Below are 14,931 nucleotides of genomic sequence, written 5' to 3' on the forward strand. Positions count from 1 at the left end.
TACGGTGCTGGCAATGTGATATTCCTTAAACTGGGTTCACCTAAACTAATTATAAATCTGGGAAGGTGATGTTCAGATGAGAAAGACTTAGGAGTATTTGCCAAATACAAGCTTAAAATGAGCCAACTTGATGCAACTGCTAGAAAGTATTGATTCTGTGCTTCATGAACAGAGTCACAGAGACTCTTGGTAGAATTCACAATTGGGAAAAAAAAAAAATAGAGTCACAGTGTGTAAATCACAGGAGGTGATGCCTGTTCTGCACTTTGCCCTGATTAGGTCACATCAGCAGTGCTGACTATGTTTGTTCTGCACACCATTGTTTGCAAGGGGACACTAACCAGCTGGAGTGGGCGGAGTCCCAGGGAATGAAGAATCTGAAAATTATTTCCTGATGGAAATAGCAGGCAAAAGTACTCTAGTGGGGGAGAGGTGGGGAGTGACTTGAGCTGTGAAGGCTGTCTTCAAATGGTGGAAGTCAATGTGTACAAGCATGCTGCATGCCCAGAAACTGCAGCAAGACAGGCTTCAACCCAACCTGAAGAAGAACTTTTTCTCAGAGCTAACTAGAGAGAGAAGGGGCTACTTTTCAGGGAAGGAGTCCCTGTCATTGTAAGTGTGCAAGTAGAGCTGTCTAGCAGCTGGTCAGAGATGCTTACAGGAGGATTCCTACTACATTGGTGGGATTAGACTAGACCATCTTTACAGTCCTTTTCAGCCTCAAGGTTCTGCAATACTAAAGGCAATAAGTTTGCTGCATTTAAAAGTTTTCTAGGTTTCCCTGGTTGCTCAGTGGTAAAGAACTCACCTCCCAATGCAGGAGATGCAGGTTTGAGCCCTGGATCAGAAGATCCTCTGGAGAAGGAAATGGCAACCCATTCCTGCATTCTTGCCTGAAAAATCCCCCTGAAGGGGGGACAGTCCATGGGGTCACAAAGAGTCGGATGCAACTGAGCATACATGCAGTTTCTCATGTATTACTTTATTTTACTTCTCATAGCATTCCAGAAGGTATACAGTAGACACAAAGCAGATAAACCAAACTTTGCTGGATAAATCCCATGTCAAAATTCTCCGAATTTTCCATGTCAGAGTCCTCCGGTTTCTGCAAGTACGGTTTCTGCAAGTACAGGTACGGCTCTGAGACGAGGTGTCCCAACTTGGCAACCAGCTGACAGTACTCAGAAGTGTTGGGGTTCTCTCTCTCTAGGATCCAGATTCTCTAGGGCAGGAAGGAACCAAAGAGTAGGCTTATGACACCATACTTCTCTGATCTTCAATAAAGGCAACTTCTGTGCAGGATGGAAGTGTTTCACATGTATGCTTTCCCCTTGTAAGTTTTCTGTAAACCATCCACATCAATGCTATTTGATCACCTTTCACCTGCTTCTCACTTCTCATTGGATTACAAACCATAATTCTAACCATTATTAATAATAACACCACTTAGCTGAGCACCTGCTACTATATGCTAGAGATATTACCTGGTAACAGCTCTTAGGAGTAGATTCTATTATCCCAGAACTCAGAGAGGTTAAATGACTTGTCCATGTCACACAGTAAACGGAAGAACTAGAATTCAAATCCAAATCTGTCTCACCCCAGAGTATATGCTTTTTGCTGTCAATGCTGACTAACCATGTCTATCGGGTATCAGCAAATACCCCAACACTTCAGTGCCATTATCAACTGAATTCGTGTTTAGAAGTTTAAATGGTATCTCCGAAAGTTACCCTTCTTTTTAAAATAATTTTATTTATTTACTTATTTTTGACTGTGCTGGGTCTTCCTTGCTGTGCAGGCTTCTCTAGTTGCAGTGAACGGGAGCTAGTCTCTCTAGGTGTTCGGGCTTCAGTAACTGAAACCCATGAGTCCAGTAGTTGCAGCTCCTGGGCTCTAGAAATAGTTGTGATGGATGGCCTTATTTGCTCCGAGGCACATGGTATCTTCCTGAATCAGGGATCAAACCCATGTCTCTTGCATTGACAGGTGGATTCTTTACCACTGAGCCACCAGGGAAGCCCAAGTTACACTTATTTTAATTACTTGTTTATTTTTTCAGATTATTTGGCTAAAATTCTAGTTTTAATTTTTTAAATATATAGAGAAAGCAAAAATACTTCCTCAACCTCTCCTCCCCCCAATACACACACAATCCCATACCTCTCTCCAGGGCAAACTACTGTTGTTACCAGCTCTGTATGAATCCTTTCAGACACTTTTTTATGCATCTATGAACATGCTGAAACACGTGCCTCTGTTTTATCTTCCTCACATAGATAAGATCATATTGTACATTTACTCTGAACTTGTGTTTTTCCTCAACGGTATGGTCAATGCCTATGGCTTTACTTCATTCTTTTTAACTCTCTTGTAGTTTTCCATCTTGGTAAATGGTTAGGTTACTGACACTTTTTCATTACTTACAAGCAACACTGCAAGGAACATGCATACCTATCTAGGCACTTATATGAGTGATTTTTCAGAAGATTTATCTACCCCCTTAGAATTACTAGATCAAAAATCATGAACACTTTTTCATTTAATGAATGTTAACAAAAAGTATCACATCAATAATATAACAACAGTGGGGTCGCTGAGGGTCGGACTCGACTGAGTGACTTCGCTTTCACTTTTCACTTTCATGCATTGGAGAAGGAAATGGCAACCCACTCCAGTGTTCTTGCCTGGAGAATCCCAAGGACGGCAAAGCCTGGTGGGCTGCCGTCTATGGGGTCGCACAGAGTCGGACACAACTGAAGCGACTTAGCAGCAGCAGCAGCATGCACGTATTTGTTTCTGTACCTCCTTACCAATATTGGCTTTTGTCAGTCTTCTTTATGTCTGCTAATCTGATGGACAAAAAAATCCGGTGGACAATAAGCATTTCCCTGAATATCAGTGAGAGTAGAAACCTTTTCATGTTTATTTTTATCTGCTGTTTGCATACAGCAGATAAAAATAAATTTATATAAAGTTATATAAAGTTCATACAATGAACTTTATATAAATGAAGCTATTTGTCTTTTATTATTGATTTGTAGGTGTTCCTAGGTATTCTGGATAGTAACTGTTGGTATCTTATATATAGTGTATTTTCTTCTAGTTTGTTATTTGTCTTTTCATTTTAATAACACTAATAGTGTTATTTACTTACAGAAGTTTTACATTTTTTATTTTTAAAAATATTTATTTATTTGGCTGTGCGAGTTCTTAGCTGTGACACTCTGGATCTTCGATCTTTATCACAACATGTAGGATCCTTTTTTTTTTAAGTTGCAGCATGTATGATCTAGTTCCCTGACCAGGGGTCAAACCTGGGCCCCCCTGAATTAGGAGCGCAGAGTCTCAGCCACTGGATCACCAGAGAAATCACAGAAGTTTTACATTTTAATTGTCAGCTTTTATATCTTTTCATAGCTCCTGGATTTTTCATCTTGTCCAAGAAGGCTTTTCTCACTTCCAAATTCATACATGTATTCTCAATAGTTTTCCCAGTATTTCCCCAATATTATAATTTTAGTTTTTCATGTTTGGATTTTTAATCTACTTGGAATTATTTTTCATATGGAATGAGGCAGGGGTGGAAAAGTACATGGCAACCAACTCCAGTATTCTTGCCTGGAGAATCCCATGGACAGAGGAGCCTGGCAGGCTATGGTCCATAGGATCACAGAGAGTCTGACACAACTGAGTGACTTAGCATGCACACACATGTAAAGTAGGGGATCTAACTTAATTTTTTCAGATAAATAGGCAACTGTCCTCAAATCATTCTTTCCCTACTTTAATTGTTGATAAGTTTCTATAAATATATTAATATTTATAATTAATATATTATATTAATATAAATATATTAATATTAAATATACTAGACATTTTTTGTTGCAAGAGGGGGAAAAAGAAACCTCAAATAGGTTTTTAAAAAGATGGAATTTGGTTGCTTATGTAACTGAAATATCCATAGCACCAACTGGTTTGGGAAGAAGCTTCGAATAGAACTAACTAGAGGAATAGAGCGTGAGGCTATTTTGGTGGAGACCTGAATGGAAAGATGGAGGCAGCCATAGGAAGACGTGAAAGGGAAGAATATTCATGCAAAAAAAGGAGAAATGTATAAAAGTTTTACAAATATAACTAACTTGAAATGTTCAAGAGATAAAAGAAAGCCACAATGAGTGGAGCAGGGCGAATGAAGGCCAGAGGGGTGGGAGACTCCTAGAGAGGTAAGAAGGTCAAATCCTGTCAGAAACTGAAGCCACAAGAATGATTAAATTTTATTCTATTTTATTCCTTCTACTGGGGCTTCCCACATGACACAGTGGTAAAGAATCTGCCTGCCAATGCAGGAGATGCAAGAGACTTGGGGTTAATTCCTGGGTCAGGAAGATCTCCTGGAGTAGGAAATGCAAACCACTCCAGTATTCTTGCCTGGAAAATTCCATGGGCAGAGGATCCTGATGGGCTACAGGCCACAGGGCCACAAAGAGTCAGACATGACTGAGTGACTGAGCACACACACATTCCTTCCATTATGGGAGCCACTGGAAAGTTTTAAAGAGAAAAGCTACAGGATTTGATTTACACTTTTTTTAAAAATTATATATTTATTTATGGCTGTGCTGGATCTTCATTTCTGCGAGGGCTTTTGTCTAGTGGCATGAGTTAGGGTTACTCTTTGTTGCAGTGTGCGGGCTTCTCATTTCAGTGGCTTCTCTTGTTGCTGAGCACAGGCTCTGTGGTGTGGGGCTTCAGAAGCTGCAACATGTCAGCTCAGCACTTGTGGCTCCCAGGCTCTAGAGCACAGGCTCGGTAGCTATGGCACACGGGCTTAATTGCTCCGAGGCATGTGGGATCTTCCTGGATCAGGGATCAAACCTGTGTCTCCTACATTGGCAGGCAGATTCTTTACCACTGAGCCACTAGGGAAGCTCTAATTTACACTTTCAAAAGAGATCATCCTGGCCACTACTTGGGAATGTGGATTATGAGGGAGGAGAGAGATAAAGATGGAAGTAGGGAGGACAGTTAGGAAGTGCTACCATGTTCAGAAAGACAAATGATGGGGGCTTGGTCCAGAATTATATCAGAGGAGATACAGAAAAATGGGTATTGGGGGTTGAGTTATTTATTTATTGAGGAGAGGATTTGCTGAGGGGGGTAATATAAGGTTCTGTTTTTGCCATAGTACATGTAAGATGTTTCTTGGGTTTCTGAGTGCAAGTGTCAAGTAGATAGTTGAGGGGAAAAAAAAGTAGATGGTTAGATATACAAATTTGGAGCACAGGCATGGACATATGGTTTAAGAATCACCAGTTTACATGATATTTATAGTCAGTAGCTAAGATATATAAAGAACTCTGTAAAAATCTAGAAAAACAAGACCAAAAGCCTGATAGAAAAAATGGGCAAAAGGACATGGCGGATCATTAAAAAAGACTAAGTTCTTTACACATATCAACTTCACTCAAAGTAGAATTCAGAATGCAACCAGAGATACTGTTTATCATTGACTGACAAAAATTCAAGCGATTGACAACCTACCCTTTTAGTGAAGCTGTGTGAGGCAAATACATTGTCTTACATTGCTGTTTAAAGAACAAAATGGAACAAATTCTATGGAGGGAAAATTTGATAATATTTAACAAAACTTTATGTTCACAGGCATTTACCTCTTGATTCAGTAATCTCTTTTAAAAGAAGTTACCCTGGGGATACATCTGCAAAAAATAAAACAACAAATGCACAAAGTTATTAATTGTGACATTATTTTAATATCAAAACATTAAAAACAAACCAAATGCTACATAGGAAACTTGCTGAATTAAAGATAGTGCAGCTATACAACTGAGTACTACATAGCCATAAAAGAGAATGAAGTAGGACTTCCCTGGTGGTTCAGTGGGTAAGACTGCAATACCATTGTAGGGGGTCTGGGTTTGATCTCTGGTCAGAAAACCAGAGCCCATATGTCACAACTAAGACCCAGCACATCCAAATAAAATAAGTAAATAAAAGTATATATTAAAAATAGTCTTTAAAAAGAGAATGAATATTTCTAAGTACTAGTATGAAAAGAATGCCTATATTGTTAAAAGGATCAAAAGTATATATTGTATGTTATGTGGTGGGAAGGAGGCTCAAGAGAGAGGGGGATATATGTATACTTATGGCTGACTCACATTGTTGTATGGCAGAAACGAGCACAACATTGTAAATCAATCATCCTCCAATTCAAAAAAAAATTTTTTAAGTATATATAGTATGCTACATTTTGTTAAGAAAAAAGTAGGGAAATAAGCCTATACTGTCTATATTTCTTAATTTTTAGTACAGCTCTATTGAGATAGAATTCATATAATGTAAAATTCACCCTTCTAAGGTATACATTTCATGATTTTTAGTATGTTCATGAAGATATGCAGTCATGACCACAATCAATTTTAGAACATTTTTATTAACACCAAAAGAAACCCTTTACTCATTGTAGTCACTCCCTATCCCCCTTTTCCTGCAGTTCAGTTCAGTTCAGTTCAGTCGCTCAGTCGTGTCCGACTCTTTGTGACCCCATGAACCGCAGCACGCCAGGCCTCCCTGTCCATCACCAACTCCCGGAGTCCACCCAAACCCATGTCCATTGAGTCGGTGATGCCATCCAACCATCTCATCCTCTGTCGTCCCCCTCTCCTCCTGCCCTCAATCTTTCCCAGCATCAGGGTCTTTTCAAATGAGTCAGCTCTTCACATCAGGTGGCCAAAGTATTGGAGTTTCAGCTTCAAAATCAGTCCTACCAATGAACACCCAGGACTGATCTCCTTTAGGATGGACTGGTTGGATCTCCTTGCAGTCCAAGGGACTCTCAAGAGTCTTCTCCAACACCACACTTTTGAATTCTTTGGCGTTCAGCTTTCTTTATTGTCCAACTCTGACATCCATGCATGACCACTGGAAAAAACCATAGGCTTGACTAGACAGACCTTTGTTGACAAAGTAATGTTTCTGCTTTTTAATATGCTGTCTAGGTTGGTCATAACTTTCCTTTCAAGGAGTAAGTGTCTTTTAATTTCATGGCTTGCAGTCACCATCTGCAGTGATTTTGGAGTCCAGCCACTGTTTCCCCATCTATTTGCCATGAAGTGATGAGACCAGATGCCATGATCTTAGTTTTCTGAATGTTGAGCTTTAAGCCAACTTTTTCACTCTCCTCTTTCACTTTCATTAATAGGCTCTTTAGTTCCTCTTCACTTTCTGCCATAAGGGTGGTGTCATCTGCATATCTGAGGTTATTGATATTTCTCCTGGCAATCTTGATTCCAGCTTGTGCTTCTTCCAGTTCAGCGTTTCTCATGATGTACTCTGCATGTAAGTTAAATAAGCAGGGCGACAATATACAGCCTTGACGTACTCCTTTTCCTATTTGGAACCAGTCTGTTGTTCCATGTCCAGTTCTAACTGTTGCTTCCTGACCTGCATACAGGTTTCTCAAGAGGCAGGTCAGGTGGTCTGGTATTCCCATCTCTTTCAGAATTTTCCACAGTTTATTGTGATCCACACAGTCAAAGGCGTTGGCATAGTCAATAAAGCAGAAATAGATGTTTTTCTGGAACTCTCTTGCTTTTTCTATGATCCAGAGGATGTTGGCAATTTGATCTCTGGTTCCTCTGCCTTTTCTAAAACCAGCTTGAACATCTGGAAGTTCCTAGTTTACGTACTGTTGAAGCCTGGCTTGGAGAATTTTGAGCATTACTTTACTAGCGTGTGAGATGAGTGCAATTGTGTGGTAGTTTGAGCATTCTTTGGCATTGCCTTTCTTTGGGATTGGAATGAAAACTGACCTTTTCCTGAAGTTATGGATAGCCATTCATCTATTTTCCATGAATATGGACTTATGGACATTTGATATAAAAGTAATCATACAGCATGCTATCTTTTGTTTCTAGCTTTGTTCACTAAGCATAACATTTTCAAGATTCATCCATATTATAGCATATATCAATATTTGGTTTCTTTTTGTGGCCAAATAATACTGCACTGTATGTATATACTACATTTTGTTTACCCATTCATCAGCTGAGGGATATTTCCATACAACACTTCTGTAATATACATATATAAGTTGTGTGGCCCATGTTTTCATTTCACTTGTCTATCCAACTGTGAGCTGATGGCTCATATGGTCACTCTATCTCTAGAATTTTGAGGAACTACCAAACTGTTTTCCAAAATGGCCACACCGTTTAACAGTTCTATCAGCAATGAAGGCTCCAAATTCCCTACATCATTGCCAACACTTGCTGGTGTTTTGTGTTTTTTTTTTTTAATTTTAGCTATCCTAGCAAGTATGAAATGATATATCATTCAGGTTTGGAGTACATTTGCCTGAAAGCTAATAATGTTGAACATCTTTTCATATGTTTATTGCTATTCTTTATTTCTTTGTGTGACTTTGAGTCTTTCAGCCTGAAGACTCCCTTTAGTATTGTTTGTAGAACAAGTCTGCCAGCAATGAACTCTGTTGGTCTTTGTTTATATGGGAATGTCTTAATTTCTCCTTCATTTCTGAAGGATAATTTTGCTGGATATGGAAATGCTTGTTGACAACCTTTTTCCTTCAGCACTTTAAATATGTCATCCCTCTGCCTTTAGGTCTCTATGGTTTCTGATGAGAAGCCAACTGTTAATGTTATTATTTTATGTTATGTGATGAGTCACTTTTCACTTGCTGTTTTCAAGATTTGCTGTTTGATTTTTGTCTTCAACAGTTTGACACTGATGGAGCTAAGTATGTATCACTTGAGCTTTTCATACGGAATTAGCTGAGCTTCCTGAATGTGCAAATTAATGTTTTTCATCAAATTAAGGAAGCTTTCTGCTATTATTTCTTTAAATATTCTTTTTCTCTCTCATCTCCTTCTCCTTCTGGGACTCCCATTATTCATATGTTAGTATGCTTAACAAGGTGTGTCCCACAGGTCTCTTGGGCTTCCCTGGTGGCTCAGCTGATAAAGAATCCACCTGCAATGGGAGACCCAGGTTCGATACCTGGGCTGGGAAGATCCCCTGGAGAAGGGAGACTCTGTTCATTTTTCTTCATTCAAAAGAAATTCTTTTTGTTTCTCAGACTGTATGATCTCAAATGACCTATTTTCAAGTGTGCTGTTTCTTCCTTCCAGTTCAAATCTTCTGTTTAGCCCCTCTAGTGAATTTTTCATTTCAGATATTATACTTTTGACTCCTAAATTTTTACTTAGTCCCTTTTTATAATTTCCATTTCTTTATTGATAGTCTCTGTTTGGTACAGCATTGTTCTCATCCTTTAGTGTTTTAGGTATGGTTTCCCTTTTTTTTTTTTGGCTGAACCATGCAGTATATGGGATCTTAGTTCCCTAACCAGGGATCAAACCAATGTCCCCTGCATTGGGAGCATGGAGTCTTAACCACCTGACCACCTGACCACCAGGGAAGTCCCAGATATAGTTTCCTATAGTTATTTGGAAAGTCTTTATCTAATAAGTCTAATGTCTGGACTTCCATAGGGACGGCTCCTGTTGACTGATCCTTTTTCCCCCTATATACAGGCCATTCTTTTATGTCCAGACATGAATGATGCCTCATTATAAATCATAATTTTTTTCCTGAAAATATAATGTGGTGGCTCTGGAAATCATACTCCCAGTTTCCCAGGATTTGTTGTTGTTCCAGTTTGTTGTTGACACTGTTTTGGTTAGTGTGTTTAATGATTCTCCTGGGCTAATTCTATGAAGTCTGCATTTTGGGTCTACACAGTCACTGAAGTCTCTACTCAATTATTTTAACAATCAGCTAATAATTAGACAAAGATTCCCAGCCATTGCCGAGGGGCTCTTTGTGTGTATTCAGTCATGACTTCAATGCTCCAGTAGGCAGTTTATAACTCTGCCTTATCCTTAACTTCCTGCTTGTGCAAAGCCTCAGGGCTGGCCAGAAGTGAGAGACTGAGACCTCTCAGATCTTTCTTAGACATATGCACAGCCCTACACAAGCATATGTCCTTCTAAGGTTCTAAGAATAAGTCAGATGTGATCAAAATCCTTTATGGGCATCTCATTCCCCAGATTTCCTTTTCAAGTTTTTGGTCAGCCTCTTGTTAGTCCCAACTGGTATTACCACTTCTGGCAGCAGTGACATTAAACAATTACAACTGACTTTCCCCTGGGGATAGGGCTGTTTGCAATGAGTGAGCTCTGAGTCAGTTCTAATGAAAACAAGCCCTAAGAGTGGAGATTCTTAGAGAGCTACCAGACAGACCAAATAGTGGCAGTTCTCTGAGCTGGGGATTTTGCAGGGAGATTCAAACCTACTCCATCCCCTCCAGGGCCTTCTAGGCTGCTTGTTTTCATAGCTGCTAGCTTCATGTCTACCACAAAGCTAAGGAGAAGGGAAGGAGAATAGAGTAAATTAAAATGTCAGAAAGTTTTTTGTCCTTACTGAGTTTTAGCAGTTTTTCTTGAATAAATCCTTCTTGACTTTTAGCAAGCCTGTGGTTAATTTCCAGAGTTCTGAAAAAGTTGACTTTGACCTTTTTTGCCTGCATTTTTGTTGCTTTTATGGAAAACTAGATTTTCAGAGACCTTTATTTTGCTATTCTGAAAGTGTTTCTGTATGTATTCATTTTTTCACAAAAGGAAATGATAAACCACAGACTAACAAAAATCACTATTAAGAGAAGTCCTCAAACTATTTGGATATGTTACAGGACAGAGCAAATGCACAAATATATTGATTTTATTGAGAACCAGGGTTCTGACCATGTGAGAAATAATATACAAATATAGAAGGACAAAAATCTAGTAGTATTTGTTGAATTTGAATTAATATTAGAATTTTTAAATGTATATGTTTTTTAAAGAGTTCATGATTTTTTCTCAGTCAACTGAAAGATCTTAGAAGCAATGATACTCTCATAGCAATGAACATATCTAACATCCAGTTCTTGGTTTCTAAACACTATCCCCCTCGGGAATTCCCTGGCAGTCCAGTGGACAAGACTCCATCTTTCCACTGCAGGGAGCATGGGTTCAATCACTGGAACTAAGCGGCAGGAACAGGGGAGTGGCGGGGGGTGGGGTGGGGGGGAGGAACATTTGGAGAAATTGGAGAAATGAATGATTCCAGGGCAGGGAAAGTAGAATATGAGCCTGGGATGTATTTTGAGCCAGAAAGCAAAGAAGACCAAAAAGGCTGAAGAAAGGGTGAGGGAAGGAAAGAAATAGATGAGAAAGATTAAGAGGTACAAACTTCCAGTTGCAAAGTAAATGGGTGACGGGTATGAAATGTACAATGGGGGGAAATGTAGTCAATAACCATAAAAAATAAAAATAATAAAACATCTTTTTAAAAAAGATTAAAGAAAGCTCAAAGACTAAGTGAATGAGTGAAGTCGCTCAGTCGTGTCCGACTCTTTGCGACCCCATGGACTGTAGCCTGCCAGGCTCCTCCATCCATGGGAATGTCAAAAGGACACAGGAGACAGCTTGACTTGACTCCCATTGGCCAAATTAGTGGCAATTTGAGCATCAAAATGTGTAACAATGATAATGGTTTATAATATGTTAAATTAACATTTCTGTTAATCTACAGTAAAGTGAAAAAGAAAAGTAGAAACAAAGAGCTCTTCTTTACAGAAGAAACCCAGCTAATAATGACAGAAGGAAAAACAGACTAGAAGAAAACAACCATTCTGCAACCCCTGGTGTACTAATTGGTTCTGGCAACGATTATCAATAGATGGTAAATTATTGGATAAAATATTTGGAGGCAATAGAATATTCACAAGACCTCCAAGCATCACCTCAGAGATTACTCACTAACTACAAAGCAGGAAGTGTAGTTTTTCAGTGGAGAGACCCAACAGTCTCCACTCTAACCAAGTGATCAGACTTAGGGGAACACCAAGAGGGATGCTGTGACAGGAGGAGCCTCCTGATGAGATTTACTATAAAGCCCCAAGAGCAACTGTTTAGGTTTCTCACCAAAAAAAATGTCAAATCTGAATCTAATCATAAGTAAGCAATCAGATAACTCTAGCGTAGAGTTTCTCAACCTTAACACCACTGATAATTTGGCTGGTTAATTCTTTATTGTGGGTACTGCTGTGTGCACTGAAGAATGTTTAGACACATCCCTGGTCTCTACCCACTACATTCCAGTAGCACCTTGCTATAGACTGAATGTTTGTGTCCCTCCAAAGTTCATATGTTAATATCTTAATCCCCAAGGTGATAGTATTAGCAGGTGGGACCACTGGAAGGTGATTAGATCATGAGAGCAGAGGCTCATGAATGGGAATAATATCCTTATTAAAGCTATGGTTTTTCCATTAGCCATGTACGGATGTGAGAGTTGGACCATAAAGAAGGCTGAGCATCAAAGAATTGATGCTTTCAAATTGTGGCACTGAAAAGACTCTTGAGAGTCCTTGGAATGCAAGGAGATTAAACCAATCAATCCTACAGGAAATCAACCTTGAATATTCTTTGGAAGGACTGCTGCTGAAGCTGAAGCTCCAATCCTTTGGCCACTTGATGTGAAGAGCCAACTCATTGGAAAAGATCCTAATGCTTGGAAAGAGGCCTTCCCCTGGTGGCTCAGTGGTAAAGAATTCACCTGCCAATCCAGGAGAACAGGAGATGTGGGTTTGATCCCTGTGTCATGAAGATCCTTGGAGGAGGGCATGGCAACCCACTCCAGTATTCTTGCCTGAAGAATTCCATGGTCAGAGGAGCCCATAGGGTTGCAAAGAGTCAGACATGACTGACTCGACTTTGTAGACACGCACACACTCTAGGAAAGAGTGAAGGCAAAAGGAAAAGGGGGCTGTAGAGGATGAAATGGTTAGATAGCATCACCGACTCAATGGATATAGTTTTGAGCAAACTCTAGGAGACAATGAAGGACAGGGCAGCCTGGCACGTTGCAATCCATGGGGTTGCAAAGAGTCGAACACAGCTTAGCAACTGAACACCAAAAACAACAAAAGAGGCCCAAGAAAGCTCCCTCCCTCCTTTCACCGTTTGAGATCATAGCAAAAAAGTCCATGAACCAGGAAGTGGGCCTTCACCAGACACTGAATCTTCTGGCGTCTCGATCATGAAATTCCCAGCCTCTAGAACTGTGAAAAATAAAGTTCTATTGTTTACAAATGACCCAGGCTATGTTATTTTGTTATAGCAGTCCAAAGGGATTAAGACACACCTTTCAAGTTGTGACAACCAAAAATGGCTTCAAACATTGCCAAATTTACCCTGGAGGTAAAAAAAAAAAAATCACCCTAGTTGAGAAATACCGATCTAGAATGCATTCTATAAGAGACAGCTCTTCCAAAAATCATCATTGGTGGGAAGGAGGGGGATGGCAGGGGAAGGGGTCATCTGTTCTATACTAAAAGAGACTAGAGATATTAATGACCACATGTAACAGATACATTTTGATTGGATCTTGGATTTAAAGAAAAAAATGTCTATAGAAGTCATATATTAGAAATTTGGAGAAATTTAAATATGCACAGCATATTAGGTGACATTAATTTATTCTTTGTTTTAGATGTCATAATAGTACTATAGCTACTTAGGAAGATCTTTATTCCAATCTTGGGGTATATACATGCAAAAATATTTAAGGGAGAAGTATTACTTTGATTGAAACTTGCTTGTAAATGGTTCAGCAAAAAATTAAGTGAGTGGGACAGAGGGAGAAAGGAAGGTGAGAGGAAGACAGAGTTCACACACAGATGTTAGTGAAATGTTAGCAACTGATAGACTTCATGGAAGAGTTCAGAGTTACTATTCTTCCAACTTTTAATTAAGCTTGAAATTTTTCAAAATAACAATTTAAGTGGAAAATGATAAAATTCATGGAGGAATAAAAAAATAGGTTCAGGCAAAAACTGAAAGGCTTCATCTCATTAGTGTCATTTCATGCTGCAGTTTTCATCCATTTATGTCCAGTTGGGTCTTTTTAAACATCTTTGGTCTTTATTTAAAATGTGCAACATTTACTCCAGCTTCTTAAACTTAGGGAATATAGCTGCTGCTGCTGCTTCTGCTGCTAAGTTGCTTCAGTCGTGTCCGACTCTGTGTGACCCCATGGACTGAAGCCCACCAGGCTCCTCTGTCCATGGGATTTTCCAGGCAAGAGTACTAGAGTAGGGTGCCATTGCCTTCTCCAAGCTACATAATACTAATTTTTTCTCTACTTTTTATAGATCATAATATCTTGCCTATTTGCATGTTGATAATTTTTTTATTGGACATTATTAAGTTTATCTTGTTGGATGCTATATATGTTTGAATTCCTATAAATATTCTTGAGCTTTAAAAAAAAAGGTAAAGAGGCTGGAAAAATCACTGAGGGAAAGAATTAGATGGAGGATAGGCGACTCCTAAGGAGAGGAATTCTGGGCAAACAAAGTCAGTTGAGAAAGAGGGGAAAAACCAGTGTGAAGTCCTGGAAGCTCAAGAAGAAAGCATTTCAAAAAAGACAGTGTTCAACACTATCACATGAGCTTTGAAGTTCAATAAGAGGACAACAGAAAAATCCACAAACAAACATGGGCTTTGACCCAAGAAGTAGGTCATTGGTGACCTTGATATTAATAAAATAGTGAGGACAAGAGCCTGACTGAAGTTGTTTGTGGAAAAATTGGATTTGAGGAAGAATGAGAGCAAAGATAGACAATTCTGATGCTGAGGTTTGTTGGGGACGTGGGCTTGGAGCAGGTTTTGGTTTTGTTTAGAAAGCATGATTTTGAAGATAGGGGATGTGAACACATGTTTCCATGCCAGTAGGGATGATCTTCTAAACTGAAAAGGGGTGCAGGAGGGAAGGAGCTGAGTAGGTGAGAGAGGGTAGGATCCAGAGGACAAGGAGGATGGGTTGGGTTGGTGGGAAGAG

At 39.3% G+C, this 14,931-nt stretch overlaps 1 long non-coding RNA gene across 2 annotated transcripts in view; it reads right to left on the minus strand.

The window, feature by feature from the left end:
* Positions 1-961: 961 nt before the first annotated feature.
* LOC113877033 overlaps positions 962-14,931 on the minus strand; it is a 70,675-nt gene continuing 56,705 nt past the window's right edge. For both annotated transcript variants that reach the window (XR_003506669.1, XR_003506670.1), the window contains exons 5-6: positions 5,673-5,720; positions 962-1,222 (exon numbers count right to left, since the gene is read on the minus strand). This is a non-coding gene — a long non-coding RNA (uncharacterized LOC113877033). The remainder of the gene's footprint in view (positions 1,223-5,672; positions 5,721-14,931) is intronic.

The sequence above is a fragment of the Bos indicus x Bos taurus genome, chromosome 19, assembly GCF_003369695.1.
Source record: "Bos indicus x Bos taurus breed Angus x Brahman F1 hybrid chromosome 19, Bos_hybrid_MaternalHap_v2.0, whole genome shotgun sequence".
Lineage (NCBI taxonomy): Eukaryota > Metazoa > Chordata > Mammalia > Artiodactyla > Bovidae > Bos > Bos indicus x Bos taurus.